This window comes from Cydia pomonella, chromosome 1, assembly GCF_033807575.1.
Source record: "Cydia pomonella isolate Wapato2018A chromosome 1, ilCydPomo1, whole genome shotgun sequence".
NCBI lineage: Eukaryota > Metazoa > Arthropoda > Insecta > Lepidoptera > Tortricidae > Cydia > Cydia pomonella.
This window is the reverse complement of record NC_084703.1, coordinates 35208340-35227570: the sequence shown is the minus strand read 5'-3', so window position 1 is coordinate 35227570 and position 19231 is coordinate 35208340.

The following is a 19231-nucleotide window of genomic DNA, read 5'->3' as shown; positions in this document are numbered from 1 at the left end:
CTAATGCAATAGATTCCATCATCTTGTTATGTCGTTCTGATTCCGCTAAATTCTTTCTTGCGGCTTTGTAATCACCTACAGCTTTGGCAATTCCGGCAGCACCTCCTGCTAATGATCCCAGCGCAGACAGACCAGCAAAAATAGGTATCAACGGTAAGAACCCACCAGTTTTTGGAATTGGTATGAGACGAGGTACCCGTACCTTGGCATTGGTATTAAAAACTTTTTTTGCAGCAATAAGTGCTCGATCAATTATATTACAACCTTTTGTTTTTGGTTTCTTTTTTAATTCAGAGCGTATCTTGGTCACAAAACGTTTAAATGGTTTTACACCAGCACCTGCCTTTATTTTAGATTTCATCACTTTGCTTACTAACCACGAAGCAATTTTTTCTCCCCTTCCTGCATCTTTCGACTTTTTTCTTTGTTTCGCCATTTCGTATAGTTCTAAATCTGCACGATGTCTATCAGCTAAATCAGAATAACTATCATATGCTATGTCGTGTTTCATACACGCATTATCTAACGCGTTAATTCCTTTATCACCTCTTTGTAACCTTTTGCGCAATTTTGTTCCCGGACCACAATAGTTGTAACCAGGTAAGTGTAATTCAAAGGGTAAATTATTAATAGCGCTGTTTAGGAGTCCTTTCCCTTTCATATCCCGTAAGATAATAACACATTCGTTAAAAATAAAGCATATAAATATTATTAAACAACAGCACTTTTATCAATCCAACTGTTTTCGCTATCATTAAGACCTAACCATTTAACATACAACTTTCTACCCTTTTTTTTAATAACCTTTTCTACAAGGTAAACGTTTGGATGGTTGGTTTTCAGAAGTTCTTCTTCATAAAATGTACCGAGTATAGTGTTTCTACGCTGATCTTGAATGTGATACGTAACAGGTTGAGTGCGATTTACATGTTTAATAGTAAAAAGTTCTGTTGACCAATTGGGTGTGTAGCCTTTGTTAAAGACACTTTTATACTTGCTTATGCGTACACAATCCCCTATATTGAATTTATTCAATTTATAAGGTAAATTGGGTTGGGATTTTTCTATATTTTTTGATACTTGGATTTCATTATCAATATTTATATCAACAGGTCTAAATTTTGTTGTGCTATGTACAGTTTGATTATACGATTTTACTACATCATCTAACGGTTTACCAACCCATTTATAGTTACCAACTAAACTAAAATATTTGTATAGTTTGAATTTAAGTGTTTTTATAAACCTTTCAACAATTGAAGCCTTCTTAATTGAATACGTTGAGTAATGATTTACTTTTAATGATTTTAAATAGCAATCAAATACATTATTGTAGAATTCTTTTCCTAGGTCAGTTTGTAAATTTTTAGGTCTTCGTTTAGATGTTTTTATTATTAGTTCAAAAGCATTTTTGACTTCCATTTTAGTTTTAGACTTAATAGGTGTACACCATGCATACTTTGAAAATGTATCAATAACAGTTAAAATATATTTATATCCTCTGTTTAAAGTATGAAGCTTTTGTAAATCGATCAAATCAGCTTGCCATAAATCATCTATTCCTTTTAGTACAACCGATCGTCGCTTAAAATTTCTTCGCGCTGATCGATGGATCTCGTTCACTATTTGTTGTTTTATCATTATTTATTTTCTTTAAAATATCATCTATCTCCTTCTTCGTGTAAAAGTTCAGTTTTAACTGAGTTACGAGTTGATGAATTTGATTATTTATTGTGTTAAACAAAGAGTCTATATATTTCTTTTCGTACATATTTTCAATGTATTCGTCGACGTACTGCTTGTTAACTGCATCATCAGAAGACAATGGTTTAACAACACCTTTTAACCTTAAAGATTTTAAATCAAAATGTCCTGCTTCTGTTCGGAGCAAAGCCTTGTACTTGAGCTCTTGCACTTCACCGGTACGCAAACGTTTATGAATATGGTGGCCGAATTTGTCTATATTCATTTTTTTACTTGAATGTCAACCTTCAACTGACAGGGAAAAAAAGAGTATTCATTTATATAATATTTGTTAAGCCGGCTTCACGTAATTCTTCAATGATAGATATGATTTCGTTATCTAGCCCTGTATTGCCAGCGTCACGCGATGCAATAAGCAGTTTTAATCGTTCTACTAATTCGTTTGGGTCATCCCAATACACATATGAGATGTCTCTTTTAACTTTTTTCATTGATGGCAAACCTTCGCCGGATACATATAATTCTTCACTTACTGTACGTTGCTTGGATAATTTGAAAAGAGGTTTTATAACGTATAAATATTTCATACCCTTGTTGCTTTTTATTGGCTTATTCGGATCGAAGTCACGTCTATGTGCATTCGTTTTCAATAATAATGTTTTATATGATCGTTTATCATCTTCAGTTACTAATTTTAAGTCAGGTACTTTCTTAAACAATAAATCGTTTAAGCCTTGTGTTAAAAAATAGCTTTCTCCACCTATCAAGAGCTTGTCATCATTCACAGAAATTGGATAAGATCCTAGCATTAGCTTACCACGCTCATTACGCACACCAAATGGAATGTTAATGTTAAAATATTGTTTTTTCCAAGCAGGATCTTCGCGAGGAGAAAAGTACGAGTCTGACGTTCTAAATGAAGCATTATTTGTTGAGTCAGAATCGCTTTGGTTGTCACTTTCATGAGATGTAGAATCACTGTCATTCAATTCATTTTCACTATAATTTAAGTTAGATTCAGTTGATTTTCTCAGTAATGTTTTATTATCCAAACTTTCTTTCATTCCATCTTCAGAAGGACTATAATTTAATGTTTTTACCGACTTGTTCCATTTAAACCTATCATTACCAAAATCCGTGTCACTAATGTTCAAATTGCTAGCATTATTACTATTATTATTCTGTTTTACCATTTCACTAAGAGGGTCTGTGATTGGTTTCAACATTGCTTCCAGCATTATATTATCGTTTGATTTAATATCACGAATGAGCTTAACTTTTTTTCTTACTGCTTCAGCAGATTGGACAACTTTTTGTTTAAATAATTTCTCTTCGTTAATTTTATGTTTCATGTCCGAACTATGTGGTTCCATTTTAAATAATAAGATTTTAATATAAATACTATGCTTTATGTATCCACTTAATCTAGCATGATAAATGTATCGAAACCTTTTCTATAACATCCAGAATTTCTATTACAATCTTTATTTATAACTACGTAATCAAACGGCATGTTCCATACTTGTCCACACATTTCACGAAACTGCGACCACGACATATCACTTCCTACATGTTCGTCATAAACATGTTTCAAATTAATATCATCTTGTTTAAAAAGAATAATTAAGTTGGCATTATCTCTTATTAATTGTTTAGGTATTTTACTATACGTTTGATTCAGATAGAAGCTATCTATATTTTTATGCCTTCCCATTGCAAAGTAATCTCGTATATTATTCTGATTTTCACACGCAACATCGTCAAATATCATGATTGAATTATTGTTCGCTGCATGGGGACTCAAGATTTCATCATTTTCACTATATTTTTGAAATGAAACTGATGGAACCAGCTTTAAAACTTGTTCTAGAAATTGATACATAGGTTGGAATAAGGTTTTAGAATATACATAAACATTTTGAAAGCGTAGACCTTGTTCATGCAGCAGCAAACCAACAATTAAATTAGTTTTTCCACAGTTCGATGGACCGCATATTATACAGCGAATAGTGTCAGGTAAAAGTGTTCCATGCCGAAAATGACGTTTACTGGACGAATAACAAACGATATCTAACTGCAATCTCTGAGGTTGTTTTACAAACTTCATGTTACCAATAGGCACGTGCAACAAACTTGAAAGGCAATATGCAAATAGTATATTCTCATAAGCCTTGGAGTATATATTAAAATAATTAGTTCTTTACTTTAAGGTTCTATGATTCTAACATTATGAGTAGTACGAGCCATATCTGACCACAAACCACACAAAGACTGCAGGCGATCATGGCTAGGTATTAGGAATCGTCATATATGCATTTGAATTCTATCCACATTTGTAGCTTAGATATTGAGAGGAACTGGGCCCATTTTAGCGACGTGGAGCGAGCGAAGCGAGCGGAACAAGCGTATAAATGGGCCCAGAACTCTCAATATCTAGCTACTCAGCTCTTATAGTTTCGGAAAAAAGTGGCTGTGACAGAATCGGACAGACAGACGGACATGACGAATCTATAAGGGTTCCGTTTTTTGCCATTTGGCTACGGAACCCTAAAAACGTTATAAAAACGTTTAAAAGTTATAAAAATACCTTACTTAAGAAAGATTTTATCTTTTTCTTACTTATTATCTATAAGTAATATAATAAGTATGGGACTTTGAGTTTTACACGCAATCGCCTGATAAACATTTTTATTTTCTGTGCTATTTCCGCTGCGTTGTCAATATACAAACCAATATACAATAGTACAAACATAATTAATACTAAAATATCGGCCTGTTTATCTCGTGCGGAAGATCAAGAAATCGGTGAAGACACAATATTAATTTAATTATTTCCTGAGATATTTTAAGTGTTGATATATTTGGCCAAACGTAAGTTAGAACAATTGTGTTCCATAGTTTAGAACGTTTTTAAAGAACGAACACAGAACCATGCCTCCTGTATTATTAAGTATGCATTTATTTTTACCGACAATAATTCAACTATATATATACGCATACGATTAAAAAATCAAATACTCAACTTGACGACATTATATAGGCATTTTAACCTATGCTCAGTAAGTCAAATATGACCTTATTTAAACTAGGTATAGCAAAATGAGCCACCTTCTGCTATATAACTGCCGCACAAGTAAGGTTTGCACGACGGATCCGAAGTATATGGGAAGATCCGCGGATCCGGTTACATATTTAATTCCTTTTTTTTCCTGGCTCGCCCAGGTATTTTAACATCGATTTAATAATGCAAACAAACTTAATTGTGGCCTTAAGGCTCCGTAGTTCCGTGTTCTTCTCTCACTCTCACTGAGCGTAAGCGCGACCGAGATGGATGTGCGTGCTCGGGACCGCAGATGTGTTTTTGAATTTTAAATTGTTGTAAGTTAAAAAAAGAAAGAAGTAATGGCTGAGTGCCCTGAAAAATAAAATTGCGCATTTTTAAACGCATATTTCATATTTTTAGCTTTTGTGCATTAATTGTTACAATTTCTTAAAATACGTATTGGTTTCTATCGAGCGAAAGTCAAAAACAGGACTCGAATCGCTGAAGTCCCTAAAGAAAATACTCAACATTGCTAATTAAATTTTTGGCAACCGTATTGTTGTCTAAAAAAAGCTGTAGGTACGATTATTAAAAACTTCGCTCTTTGAACGTACGGCACCTTAAAAAAATAGGAATGCACAACTTCTTATATATTAAGAGCCTAGAGACCTTAAATGCAGATAAAGCCGACTGATGCGGGAATAAGAGTTTTTCTGGTGAGGCCAGGATAACTGCGACCCGATACAATTGTGTGTCGTTGTTTGGGAGAGTCTCAACACAACGGAGTCCAGTACAAAAAGTACAAACTCATTAGTAAGGGACCAGGAGCACAAGAATTAATGAAGGTGAACAATAATTTAGGGTTTAATTAAAAGTGCAGCCACCCGCAGCGCCGCCTCCGCGCGCCGCCATCCAAATTATTATTTCCACATAATTTGTGAAAGCGGTAATTTAATAAAACTCTCCCATCTTCCCGTACAGTGAGAGCATAGACATTTTGAGTATACTCAGAACTCTGTCGTTTTCGCATGCAATACTGATGGTTGAATAATCCTTGTGCTATTTGAAATCATATTTAAACTGGGTATATATCGCGAATTTATTTGTTACCTTTATTTCCGACGTTTCGACGCAGGTTTCACATGTCGTGGTTGCTGATAACTGATGTCCCAGCAAAATGTCTAAATAGAGATTTGTGTAACTCCCGACGAAAAGTCTATGAAAAAGTTTGGGGTAGGTATCACAATTTCAAACCACCTACCACACATGTATTAATTATAATCAATATTTAGTGGTTTTAAATATGTTTCAAAATGTATTCAAAACGAGAAAATTTATATTAAACTAGTAAATGAACGTCTACTTAAACGTTATATTTCGGTTGATTTAAAATGATGTACCTATATAGGTATGCCATAACATTAGTAAAATGCACTTATACATAAGTGGGAGGTCACATGAGTGAATAGTTAGCAACTTGGCACTGAAAGTGTTAAAGATTATTCTCGTTAATTCTACAAGTCGTACAATATTAGCACAAAATTATGAAAAAATATGAAAATTTAATACTTCGTAGACGAACCAAGTTAGTACAGTGAAGGTATTCATAATCGACACGAACAAAATGCCAAAAATATGTAAACACATACCTATATAAGAGTGATCTCGCTTTGTTTGGTAGGACAGCACAGCGGATGTCATTCCAGATCAAGAGCAGAGCCTAACAGGGGAAGTACCTTCAGCTTACAGAACACCGCAGCCAAATAACACTACCTATATAGACCTTACTCATACCATCATCATCAGTGTTGTGTTCCTACCGGTGAGTAAGGTTGCCAGAGCTCAACGAGAGTGCGGAGTGTTAGGGTCTTAGGGTCGGCAACGGGCATGTAACTCCTCTGGAGTTGCAGGCGTAAATAGGCTACGGAGACTGCTTACCATTAGGCGGGCCATATCTACGCTTGTTTGCCGCCGACGTAGTAATAAAAAAACATAATATATGGGAAATACGGTCGTGTAGGGGAGAGTGGGTCACAGTGGATCTAATTTTTTTTAAGCCTAAATTATAAATCTAACTTTTAAACCTTATTACGAAAAAAAGCTATAAGGAAGGCTAGCATAAAATATGATGAAATTTAAATAAAAGTGGCGAAATATAGAAACACAAAAATGAAGTCTACACGCAAAGACTGAAATCCCTGTTCTTCAAGTTGTAGCCAGTATGCAAAAAATAAGATAAAAAATTATCGCACTATAGAACAATATATTGAACGGATATGATCAAAACTTTGCACATAGAGGTAGGTACATATTTAGTCACCTGCAATACTTATAGGTCAGAATAGGTGAGCTGAATATATAGGTCATACTGAGCAACTTTTACTATAAGACCAATCCCGAAATAGCGAAAAAAATATTGGCTGGTTCATACATTTTGGCTGTCTGACCTTCATATTTTCTATGGAAGAGTAAATTTTTTCCTCGCGATTTCTGAACTCGAAGAATTGGGGTTTCAGTCTTTGCGTTTATAGTTTATAGTTATATAGTTTATAGTATTTTTGTGTTTCTAGTATCATGATTATTTTTAAGTTTAAAGAAAACTTTAAATTTTCATGCCCGATTTTTCGTTCATCTATTATGATCCAACTTCATCTTCCAGTCTTCCCGTAGTAGTAAAAAACAATACTCAAAAATGTATTTAGTTTATGAGTAAAAAAAGATAATAAACCGATTTTTCATACATTAAAACCATATTTAGAATAATGAAAATTAAAATTAGTGCCTACGCCAATTCATGGGACTAGTTGCCAAGCGGACCCCTGGCTCCCATGAGCCGTGGCAAAAATGCCGGGACATTGTGATGAAGATGAGATAGTATCGTGAGCGCTTACAAGTAATATTAGTGGAGTTATTGCAAAAGATCCACTGTTATTCTTGACCCACTGTGACCCACTCTCCCCTATACATATTTGTGGCTCTTTGTCCGTGTTGATATTAAATGCCTTCATCGTACATTTCTAGAGGAACTTGGTATAAAAGCCTAAAAAGAAAAGAACCGCTGCATACTACCCCAACAGTGCTGCACGGAGTTTTTAGTATTTGTCTCTAGATCATGCCTAAGTCGATCACGTTATCATATTTGAAGTTCACTGTAATTATAATAATTCGATATGTCAGAAAAATACATCGATATAGAAAATAAAATCAACGTTGTCAACGTCTTTTCCCACAGGTATCGTGTTGAACAATATGCTTTTCAACGCTCTGCGTTGCCCCAGCGCTAAGAGAATGACGATTATTCCCCAAATTACTGTTATTAGGGAACCACAATGGCGCTGATGAACAAGGGGATTGTACGAGCGGCAGTACTACTTGATCGACGACGGCGATTTAAAATCAGACCAATAAATAGAATGGTATTGTTTTTTTTTAAACTGTTATCTATTTATTTAAAATAACAGATGATTACTATAACTAGCTTATATCTAAAATGGGCCCTTGAGGCATTGTACCAAGGATGCTGGCGGCATTTCCTCGTTGTATCGCAATACTGATACGTTGTGCGAGGAAGCCGCCAGCTCTTCGGTCACCAGTTACGTCAACCAGACGTTTCGCGACCCCATGGACCTAGAGTTTCATAATAAAATTTTATAGCTAGGTACCGCAAAAACATGCTTCATGAATACCCATACTTTCCTAGCCAAGTAGTAATTAAGTATTTACTAGGTAGTTTAGAGTTTTCATTTTTTTATAACCCTTTCAAATAGATAGATAATGAAACAATATCCGGTATACATGAAAACATTACTAAAGGTATGATGAGTCGATGACAGCAGAGCCCAGCAAACATCGCGCGTCCCGCAGCCGCGGCGCGCGCACCACCCTTGGCGCGCAAAACAATACCACTGCTCGGAAACCCGAAACCAAACGGAAGTGCACGGACCCCCGGGATGCGGCGATTTTCTTGCGCTCGCGCTCTCTACACTTAAAACCTTTAAAAACTAGAACTGCAAAGAGGGCTAATGCGCATTGGAATTTTTGTAATCGGCGCGAGGCATTGAAGTCAACTCGGCGACGCGTATTGTTCAAGCGTATAATTATCCACCGATTCTTTTATTGTTGCGCATAAAATCAAAGAATATGTTATATTCATATACCCCTGACTTTTGACTCGGTGCGTATTGAACGAACTCAATGGAGGACGGTTAATTCTTCTCACGAGGCCCGGCGTTGACGAGTGTTATTAACATAAGGATTTACTTACATCTTCGAAAATCATTTTATATCTCATGCCTTCAACTGCGTAGATAAAACGATCGTAAAATTCATAGCTCGTTTCATTCAGATGCTCAGTTTAATTAGTTTAATTTATATTTCTTATAATGTTAAGTAGGTAAAATATATTTGAACTTGTCACTATAATTAAGTACGTAGGTAAGTATTATAAATATTAAAACATTATCAGGTGCGAGTCGGACTTACGCCCCAAGATACTCGACACACAATTTTTAACCAAGTTTATTTTTCGGTTAGCCTTCTTATAAGTTGATCAATAGGAAATTATTTTAAATTATTTTATATGTAATTATTTTAAAAACCTCATATCGTATGGCACACGATATACTAATAGTTTCGCAAGATGTTTATTTTATTTTATGATTTACCCCCTAGCAGTGACGGTTTAAGCGCGCCACCGTTTCCCGTTTCCGATCACCACCACCGTTTTAGCGATCAAAATGAGCGTTTCATACCAAATTTCACCCCAAACGATCCGGTAGTAGTTTCGGAGCACATTCGCTATGACAGATAGACGGACAGAGACTACTAATATACTAATCCTATAAGAGTTCCATTATTCGTTTTTAAGAACAGAACCCTATAAAATACTTATATCCGTAAGTAAGGTATTAAATGACTTATAGACGCATTCTTAGCACGAGCCAATAGACCAGTAATATTTAAGAGCTCCGACAAGTCAAGAGGGCACTCCATATGTTCGTTCCACTAGAGTCGTCGCTCGAGAACCTCATACAATGGACGGTGGAGAACAGTAGTCACGTGTACTCGAGAGGTGCTTACTTCCATGTGCTTGGGAATCATTCCGCGCTTTGTTTGACTTCTGAGCACGCTCTCTCTTTTCAGTGGGCACTCGATCGCCTTCGGTTGCCTAAATATACTTTTATCACGGCATAATTAGGCTCACGTGGACGACTGACATTTATAATTATTTAACCTACCCCATTAGTATGTTGCAGCCCCTTACAGTCAAAATATTCTATAATATAAGGTAAACGTTCTAGTGCCCGACGTGCCAATACCTAATCTATTTATTGACAATAACAATATACATAATGGATATATACAGATGATTACTATAACTAGCTTATATCTAATTAGATGACACTCTGCTGGCATCTCTACTGACATAACATTGACTTAAATTTTAAGATGACTTGCAATGACTTGTACAGCCAAGGTATTATATATCGACACAGACAAAGTGGACAAAATATGTAGGTACACACTTCTTTAATGTATAGGCAATAAGGTCGTGTAGACATATTTTAGACACTTTATCCGTGTCGATATTTAATACCTTGACTGTACAAGGACGGTGATGGCCACTGGGACGTCTACTTTGTGTTCTGTGTCACAGAAGTGAAGGACTTGTAGTCAGAAGCTGCTATACCTATATGAGACTAGGTAGATAACACTCTGTGTGCAATAAGGGTGTAATATTGTAAGGTGTTTAGGTTACTAAACCCGAACAACTCAGGGTGGAAGTTCGAGAGTCTTAAACCATCTGGTGAGATATCTTTCAAAATTCAAATAAAAAAATTATGATACATACATACATACTCGTATGTTGCATTGGGAGGCCCTGTGACTGACTGATTAAATAGGCGTTGATAGTGAAAGTGCCTAATTAATTTTGAAAGATGGTTCAACGACGATGACATCGGTACCTTCGCCTGCATGGTGATCTGCAATATGGCCAACTACAAGGCATAAAACATAGAACTTTTTCAGCTCTTAACTCATACCTAGTCATAACTAACCACACTGTTTGGGTTAATTATTTGAGTTTTTACCGACTATTAGGTAAGTAAATGCTACATATGATTAAACGGCTCATATACCAGTACGTATTTAGTAGGTACCTTTTTAATGTATTAAGGTAGGTTACTTTTAAGTAGTCTTTACTCAATACGAGACTACTTAAATAACTATAATTACACAAACCGTCTGAATAAAAAAACATGACTTTTGACAAATATAATTTGTTTGATTTGTAAAGCGCGAATGGTTGGCCGTACGTCTGTATTACGGCTGAATCGCTGCGGCGCATTGTTTGGTGCTCGCGGGTGTCCAGGGAACCCCGCCATTTTCCCGGCAGGGTTCTGTTAAGGACCCACCATGTTCTGCAGTCGCCAAATGTGCCGTTAAATCTGTAGTGCGGCGCGGGCGCACTGACTCTCGCCCTTTGAACGGGCGCTGTCATTTGTCGTTAGCAGCAAACAATCGCTTTTGAGTATGCGCTTGTATGAATAAAAACACAAATAGCTTAGGAATTTTACTTTAAATAGTATATAGTTTTGAAAATATGCAGTGGTTATGGACATGCGTGGACATTTGGATGCGAAGGGGTTGGTTTCCTGAAGATGTTAGCTTAATGCCTGAATGGAAAAAAAACATGTTAAAACCAAGCATTTGCATTTAAACAGTGCTATTTGAACTCCTCCTCGACAATTATTTTAGACAGATACCTAGCTCATCTGTTTATTTGTTTTATTTTAGGTCTTGGGGCTAATTGTGATTGTTATAAAATGCATTAAGGTCGTAAATAACTTTAATAGTTGTTTTAAGACGTCGGTTTTATCTAATAAAGATTTTTCTTATTAAATAAATAATTTAAATAAATACGAGTATTATGCGTCATACCCAAATCGACCTAGTCCCACAGTAAGATCAATAAGGCTAGTTTGTGGGCACTAAACGACGATATATATAATATACATATACAGATAAATACTTAAATACATAGAAAACATCCGTAACCCAGAAAAAAATATTTGTGATAAACACACAAATAAATGCCCTTAGCAGGATTCGTAGGCAGGAACACTACCGACTAGGGTAGGAGGCCGGTAAATGAAATACTATTTTATATAATATTTAATTCGTTAAATAACTTTACTAGGTTTCTTGTTGCCTAAACTTAATTAATATTTATCTTCTTACCGAAGAAAACATGTAACAGGTAAGGTAATCATTAAATATTAGATACTGCTTGAATAATATGTCGCTCTTCAGTTTACCTACGATTGTCTCTAAATATACTACATCAGGTAGTAAATTATTTTAGGTTTTGGTGGATATAAAAGCGGCTTCGACAAATGGCCAAGCGCAGCGGCATCAGCGGGGGGCGATCGGTGCCCGACCCAATGCATAGATAAATATCACAAATATCAAACCTTGTGTTATAAGAATAATAATATTGTGTGTTAAATTAATTATATGTAGTAAAACTATTTTTTTAAGAACCCAGAAAAAACCGAGGGAACCCTACTTCTAGGTGATACTATTCTTTTCATTTTGCTTGGTAACTGTTCAGGATAGACGATCAGTTAAAGGTGTATAATTAACTTTTGAATCATAACCTACACCTGGCACATACCTACATAAAATATTTACAGTACATATGGTGCTACTTTCCCGCACGTGTACGGGAATGAACACTTTCCGTGCATATTGGAAACTTTAAAGAGCCATATGTACTGTAAAACGTTGTACGATACACGTGCGAATAGGTAATTCGCAACACGTGTCGATTTAAAACACTCCCTTCGGTCATGTTTCTTCTATTTGCGAATTTCCTATTTTCTGCACTTGTATCGTAAAACCAAGACGTAGACGTAGACGTAGTTTTGGGACGGCCTACAAACTATTGTTATACTTAATTGTACTTTAAGACATTTTTTTCCAATATTTTAAGTTTTGGTTACTTACAGAAAATATATATACTTAAGATTTGTGTATTAAATGTTCCGATGATCTTTTAAAATGATTAAAATTACATTATATATATAATTTTATATTTCTTACGATTATCTTTAATTTGCACATGTGCAAGTTGGTGTAGCAAATTGTAACATCAGCATATGAAATATATATATATATGTTATTATTTTATTTTATCTTATTGGGGATGCTTACTGTCATAAATAGGTTAATAGACTTAAATTTACTCCTATTTTTTCCGAAGGGTTAGTTTTTATGACCGACCAACGAACAACCATATTTACTAAGTATATAAAAGTAATTTTCTATAAATGGAACATTTTCTGCTCGTAAACGAAGTTTCTTACATGTTATTTATGAAGGCAATAATGTTCTGTTTCCGCAGTTCTTCGGCGACATTGTGAGGCCAAATGGTCAATTAATCCTAGTTTATTATCGCAACTATCATTCTATAGTGGGGTTGAAAGGGAGATCAAGTTTGTTTCAAGCGAATAGTATGTTTTATTTTAATAAGTACTTTATTTTGGAAGACGTAGGTACGTATTTACGTATCTCGTTCTGTCATCTCTCTCATCATGCCTCTACCTACTTATGCACCTACTTTATCCACATGTGAATGAGTTTTAGACTACCGGCCCGATTCGAACTTTGAGATACACCAAAAATTTGCTAAAGATACGATATGGATCGGATATGTCAGTGTCAAAAGTGACGACAACAACAGTCACTTTTAACACTGACATATCTGATTCATATCGTATCTTTAGCAAATTTTTGACGTATCTTAAAGTCCGAATCGGGCTGTAGGTTAGTAAATAGATAGTTGTTGACTATGGAGCGTTCTACGTGATCAAACCAATTTTGTAAGTACTATACCTATTTTATTTTATATATGGTAAGTACATTACCTAGACTCAATCAGGCAACAGGTTCTGGTTCGAATCCCGATTCGCAAGTAGGTACATATAAGGTTCTCAGAATACTGTATTTGTACCAGTTGATCTTTGATAAATGAAAACGTGATAAAACCGGACTAACCTCAGTAAGGCCTTGTTTTCCCTCTGAGTTGGAAAGACAGAGTGGCTTTCGTAAAAGAGCATTACTATTTAAAATTGTACCGCCTACTTTTCTGTTAGAATTGGGAATTTTCATATTATTTTTACTCAGAATCACGAGTTGTTTCCATTTTTACCAAGAAGATAAAATGTCCTCATTTTTTTGGTCCATTTGGTCACGTTTTCAGTACCCAACCTTCTAGACCGTAACAAAACGGACAAACAAAACATTTATGAAATTTGGCAACTTTTTTTCTCGTATTAGGCTCGAATGAGCTCGTGATTCTGAGTGGTAATAATATATAAGTTCCAAAATCTAAAACGCAAATGATAGAAATGTCCAAAAACTAGTGTCGGCGCTAATTCATATAAGGATTAGGTTGCTAAGGAGGGTCTTCTAGAATGTAGATAGGTGTCCTTAAACTACGTCTAAAAGAGAAGTATGGGCACTGTAAATGTCATCTCGCTTTGTGCGGTAGGGCATAGCACAGCGGATGTCATTCAAGATCTAGAGCAGAGCCCAACTAGGGAAGTAGGTAGGTACCTCCACCTTACAAAAAACCGCAGCCAAATAACACTACCTAGACCTTATACATAGTGTTGTGTTCCTGTCGGTGAGTAAGGTTGCCAGAGCTCAACGAGGGTGCGGAGTGTTACGGTCGGCGATGCGTATGTGACACCTCTGGAGTTGCAGGCGTCTATAGGCTACATAAACTGCTTACCAGAAGGCGGGCCGTATCTATGACAATGTATGGTCAGTACAAATAAAGAATATGAATATGAATATGCTTATTTGCCAAATTGCCACCAATGTAGTATTGGAAGAAAAAGTAACCGGGATAGCGCTACGATGCGGAGGATGAGCATCTCGTTTCTAATTATTAATGTATTCGCCTAAAGTGTTGAGTGTTTACTTCTATCAATAGTTGCAATAATGTACCAAGTCTCTTTCTGGTACAGGTGTGTGATAAATAAAACTTCTAATAATTTACAACATTTTCTTGTCTTGTGTAGCTAGAGGACTATGGGGTAGCAGCTATAGCACAAAGGCCAGTAATTGCAATCATAAATACTGCATCTCGGCAATTTATTAACCGCAGCGGCCCATCTATTAGACCGAGCTGTCAGTACCCTATTTTCACATAAATATTAAAAAGGTAAGCTTTATGTATTTTGCTCTCCTATTTTCTTAACACTACCAATGGCTGATTTTTTTTTGTAGCACAATAATAATTGGATGAATCCGACACGTGGTTGAAATGGGTCACAAATTAAATCTTTTGCCTGTACATCCTGGTAGGTCCTGTACCTATTCGTACAATAAAAGTATGTGTATGTCATATCTTTTCCGTTTCTCATCCATATATACACGTGTAAATATATGCAAATGTAGGTGAGTACTTACGTGGACATAAGATCCTCATATGGCTCTCTTTTGCTCATATTTTAATAATCTGCTCGGTAAATAAGTATATGATATTATTTTCCTTTCGTGTAATTTCAACATTATGTCTAATTTCAACTATAACAAAAAAATGTGCAGGTCATGCAGGCCAATAAAAATTCCCCGTGTTCTTACTGAAATTAATACCTTTTTTATATATTTTTATTTTATTAAATGTTATTAAATGTTGCATATAGCGTAGTTGTAACACGGGTTTTACATTTATTTAATTCAACCAAACAATTGAAAACTGTGACATATCAATGTCATTTCGAACATCGATCGTCCGAAATAGTACTTACGTTTAGTAGCAAATGTATACACTCGTACTAAACCCTAATAAATATGTAAATAGGCCCTAAAGCAAGTGTATACGCTTGTAAGGGCCTAATACGAAAAAAAAAACGATTATCTCCGTAATGGAGTTAATTAGAATACCCGTGTCTTTGAGAAAGTTACTTAATTTAAGCTCAGAAATGCACCCTTGAAATTAACGGAACAAAAAAAACACGGTGTATAAGTACCTAACCTAACCTTTAACAAGTAAACTTAACATCAGGTGTACTTTTTGGTTTTGAACCGAATTAGTTGCAACCTCAATAGTCCGCAATGTAACTAAAATCGTATGCAAACTCGCCGCGTGCCGTCTCAATCAGACCTTAGTACCCGTTTTTTGATCGCAAAAATTTCTGTTTCCCTACCTAAGCTGTGAGATTGGCTTCTGAGTCCTCAGAAATTGGCGGTAGGCCAGATTTTTAGAGTTAGCCTTTTGCAAATGATCTATATAAGTATTTTGCTTTATATGTGTACTTTCTTGATATAGCCGCAACCTTCTCGATTTAGAATAACACTCAACATAATATCAATCCCTCTGTAAATCTTCGTTCTTTGAAAGTTTAATATAGGTATTTTCATTTGGGCAAGAGGTGGGCTTTTTTGCGATTCCATTTTCTTTACAATATCATATTCGCAATGACTCTAGGCGTACGTGTAAGATTTAATAAGATGCAATACTTAATTACACTTTATACCAACAACAACGTTTGTTGACCTCTTGCTGTGTTTCATCCGTAGGTACTATGTATATGTACGGAAGTATATATGTACATATACTACGAATTAAACACGTGTAGAACTGCAGCTATGCTACTTAGAGTTGCCCGTTAAACAAAGAGTAAGAGTATTCTTAAGAAATTAAGAGCTTTTAACAAATATATATAATATACTATAGGTACATGAAACTATGTAACACATTTGTAAGTACATAGCATGTAGAGGCGACGCTGGGCGTGGCCGCGCCCGGCACCTCCTACCTACACGACCATGTAACTGCCGCTACACTCTTATACTTACTTATCTATATTACAAACTGGTTCTCAATTTATTTTGGTACCCATTATTAACTTTATACGAACATATGAATGGATGGCTAATAACACATATTAGATTATAATGGGTAGTATTATAATAATATTTATTGAACTAAAATGGGTTTAAATATGCCTTCTACTGACATTAAGTACCTTTTTAGTTAAGCACATAAAAATACATACAACATGAATATAATTTCAATAATAAGACTTCATAAAACCTTAAAAAACCTAGCAAGACCTAGTCAGTAGCCACATTGTAAGTAAATTTAATTTTTAAGGTGCATACTCGTACCTACGAGTATCATTCAATGTATTATTGTAATGTATCATTAAGAAGTAAAAGAGATTAGGATTAGGTATACAAAGAGTTCATTGGAGAGCTTGGGTACGGTGACAGCTAGCTCTCAGCTCCATACAAATTATAGGTAATCTTAAAAAGCTTTATGTATTGAGATGACAGTTGTCACCGTACTTAGTCTATGTGAAGAATACTATAATAGAAAAGGAATACCTACGTCTTTGTGCAAATAAAGGTTTAATATTGTAATTTATTTGATAGTACTTATTTATTTTTGGGTAATATTTCCGAAAACTGATAAGTAGTCTCGAAATGAATATTTTATGTTCACAAGGAATATCCCTCGAAATGTTCTTATTTTATATTTTTTTACAATGTTTCTGAAAAATTGCAAAAAAAAAACGGAAATTTGAATAAAATAATATCACATGATTTTATCGGACATTTTACGCAGATATACTTTTCTTAGAACGATCGCTTGTTAGCCGCCACAATAGCCCGAAAATCATTGGAATCTAGAGTGATCATTTGACATATACCCCAGACAGTGCAAGTGTTATTTTAAACGTCAAATTTCTATGAAATTATGGCGTTTACTTAACACTTGCACAGGCTGGGCTATCAAAATCGCTGCCAACTTAGCTTGGCTCTGACTCTAGAATACTCTTTATTGTCACATCTGAGTAAAAAGACATAGTTTAATGAAAAACAATTCATTAAAGATAGAGGCAGACAACAGGCGATCTTATCGCTAAAAGCGATCTCTTCCAGACAACCTTTGGGTAGCGGAAATAAAGCATTTAATAAAAAAATAGATGTTGCAAAAAGTTATGAAGCCTACTTTCATACACACAATTACAATAGGTAAATACACACATTTACATATTTGTGAAATATATATATTATATGCCCCATTCTCATTCATTTCTCATCGATCGCCAGATGAATCCAAGACTAAAGCGAACCAATGCATGTATGTAAGTATGTGAACAAATATGCGCAATCGAAGAGCCCACTTTTGAGTGGCCATACCACGAAAAACAAATAATCAATTTTTATTTATCCGTCTCTTTACCGCTCGAAAATTCAAGCGAAATCTCGATTTTCGTTTTTCGCAGTAGGACCACTGGTTCGCCTCGAATGCCTCGATTAAGGTTGGTCGGAATAATACCCGTGGACATCCAATTGATTAGCGTTGCAAAGGATGTGAATGGCGACGAATCCGTTAGGGCGGCTGCGGTGAGCTCGTCGGGTTGTCGCCGTGGCTCGTGTGATGGTTGAAGGATCGTTGACGAGTCGCGGCGGTGGGCGACCACACGTCGCGTCGCCGCCGCACGCGCACGCCGCACGCTGTTTAGCAAAAAGAGCCCATGGGGGTTCGGAAATGTAGATCGAGTGCCGCAATTCAGATGAACGGGTTTTTGACTCGATCTACTTAACGGGAGCGTATCGAAGTCAACCTTTTTAACATAATGTGTAGTTATGTAGGTATATGTACCTACCTTTCGTGCGAAAGACTAACCAAAGTTGTGGAGGTATTATAATTTTAACGTTTAATTTAACCTACCCCAAATGCGTGTATAAATGAGGGAAGAAATGGAAAGATTTGCGAGGTCCTGGTAGGCTTCCGTAGCTCAATTGGTTAAGAGCAACGTACGGATTGCGGAGTTGCGGGTTCAAGTCCTGCCGGAAGCGTACGTTTTTCAATTTTTTCCTTTAATATAAAATTTAATTTGACCTTTTTTTATACCATTATGATCAATAAATACAGAATACTCGTCTCTCTGCCAATGAGGTTATCGTTTGTACTCGTAATCCTGACCTAACTAGTATAAAATTATCCTGAGCTGAACCCAAATCCCAAAGCTTTATCGTAATAAGTACCTAGAGTTTCGTGCATTTTAAGACTGGTTTACATAATACCTAGTATAGATCCACGTGGCATCCACGATGACGCGCAGATTTGACAAATCTAACCTTTAATAATATGATAATACGAGTCAAGGCATGCGTAGTCGTGAATGACACGATCTATAATGTTATATTAGTTACTTTCAAGCGCTTATGTGTGAATATGTCGTGATACGTGTAACGCGTATACCTAGGTACAATTAGTGGATGTAACTCGTAACGAGGTACCTACTGGAGAGATTTCATTTTTTAAAGTTTTTATGACACTCATAACAATATGTTTTATGTAAATAATAAAAGCATTCAAGATAATAAACTGTGGTATTTGTCGGGCGCGGTAGCAAAACCATATCTATTCCAAGTAATCTTAAAAATAGCGGT